Below are 2,500 nucleotides of genomic sequence, written 5' to 3'. Positions count from 1 at the left end.
ATGGCGCCGGTTTCTAAGGATTTAGAGGCTCAAGAGTTTTATAAATACCGGCCAAAAGGGATTTGTTGGCGGCCAAGTGATAGTACTCCGCCACTTGGACACTCATGGCGGTCTTGTTCATTCACAACAGTTCTCTGCAAAGGTTAATAATATTTCATACTACGTCGTATATTGTTAAGCTATGTAGAGCAGTATTAAACACAGATAAGAGTCTTATATTCAAATTCTGCGTATAGCATCTAACTCGGCGTCCACGTAAATACAATAACAAATAAATAGGATTTAAACGTTTAGAAAAGAAACAAAGATAAATTTTATGGGGCCCTATTTTTCGGCGGAGATGAACTGCTCTTCCGAAATTAGCATACTTAGTGTTCTGTTGCCATATGTAAACCTCACCTGGTGTTGTTATCTAATCTTAGTATTAATAGTTAGTACTGGTTGTATTTCACCGTACATGAAGTGCACAGATACAAGCTACACGAATTAGAAATGAGACTATTCAGTGTTCATCAGACGTCACAGTAAAAGTTTGTAAAAACAAAAACAACAGAAAAAAGGAGGGAAAAAAGAAAACGAAAAACGTTAGGCAAGGTCGCCTTGCGTTTTGACTTCAGTATGGCAGGATGAATTTTGTTAAGATGATTAAACACGTCTTTATCGGGAAGGTATCACGAGAAAGGTAAAGGGACTCCAAGGGTATGATTTATGTCTGATGCAAATATTATACACATCTAATATTGTGCATAAAAGTGGTCTCTTTTTGTCCCTTTCCATATCTTTAGGTTTTTGTTTTATTTGTCTAATTTATATGTGTATTTTATTTAATTACTTAGTTATATTTATTTATTTATGTAATTTTCTGTAAAATTCTCGAGCGCAGTTCTACCTTGCATCAAAGGTATTCCGCATATGTATGTACGTATGAGGGTTAGGCGTATTAAAAAAAGGAATTTTATCTGTTCTGGATCGGCTAGTATTACTCTCCGACACATGTTGCCTGCCCGCATCATTATTTTTTTAGGCGTAAAAAATCTTGGATATGTTCCAAAGGGGAGAGCTGAAATCTCGGGCCGCGGCTCTTGTACTAACAGTCTCAATCGTGATTGGTTATAGAGGAAAACAGCCGTTTGAAATCTTACCTGGCATCCAGTGAAAGCTTTAAGGGTGTTGGGTATGAGGGGAGGGAGGGGGTAGGGGTTGAGGACGAGTGACAGAAATGTAGGCGGATAAAAATAAGTTATTACGTCCGCTCTTGGATATAGACATCCAACTTCACCTATCCCTTTCTCACCTTTCTCTGTCTAGCTCTCTCTCCTTGACTCTCGCTGGTCTCTCTCCCTCACATTTGATCTCTTTCTTTTTTCTCCTCCAACCCCCCTATTCTCTCTCTCTCGCTCTCTCTCTCTCTCTCTCTCTCTCTCTCTCTCTCTCTCTCTCTCTCTCTCTCTCTCTCTCTCTCTCTCTCTCTCTCTCTCTCTCTCTCTCTGATTTTTATTACTGAATACAGAGATGAATCGGTGGTGTATAAGTACAGACATTTTCGTGCCTCCAAAGCGGATTGCAGGTGAAAATCCACTTAACGTTGATTATTCGCTTTTGGCTTGGCGACGAGCGCGCGACTCACGAGGTCACCCTGGGTCTCAGACTCTCACGTGGCCTGGGACGCACACAACAGCACTCTGCCGGCGCTGCACATTGTCCCTGGGGCATGGCACTCTCGTTCCAATGTGTATGCCACGCCGGCTCCGCACCTGTTGCTTTCGTTAGTTACTGCACGCCGGCCCACATGTACTAGCATGACCGGGTCCTTGTATACATATTTATATCCACTGGGAGTGCGTTGTAGCGAATGAAGCTGTGTATATTCACACGAACAGTGATACATACTGATATTAACACATACAATAATACAGACACGCACACAAACACACACACACACACACACACACACACACACAACACACACACACACACACACACACACACACACACACACACACACACACATACACATACACATACACACACGCACATACACACACGCACACACACACCTTGCCCCCCATCATTTCCCAGCGGGGAAAGCTCGACAGGGAAGCCAGGGTCAAGAGGGTTCGGAAGGAAGGAAGGGCAAAGCACCCCGCGCCCGCCGCCTCCCCCTGGCACGCAGCCGCTACCCTGTCACAGTGCCAACTTTAACCTACCTATTTCTTAGAAATTCACTGTATTCCCGAGCCGTAGCAGCAAGCGCACGAGATTCAGATACGATATCCTTTCACGCGCTGATTAATAAATCTTAATTTGTACTTCTTAATTTCTCATTGGGTTTTGATCATCGTGTAGGTTATGGGAAGAAAAGTAAAGTCAAGGTCAGTATTTGCTTAACGAGTTCCTGACTGGGCTAATGATGCATTGACAGACTGGCCTAGTAGCCGGTATTTGATGCAGTGACGATTTACTATCAGTTAGTTCTTGGAAGCGTTACAGGATTAGCAGC

Source organism: Penaeus monodon, chromosome 10, assembly GCF_015228065.2.
Source record: "Penaeus monodon isolate SGIC_2016 chromosome 10, NSTDA_Pmon_1, whole genome shotgun sequence".
NCBI lineage: Eukaryota > Metazoa > Arthropoda > Malacostraca > Decapoda > Penaeidae > Penaeus > Penaeus monodon.
The sequence above is the reverse complement of the archived record's forward strand: the minus strand, read 5'-3'. Positions refer to the sequence as shown.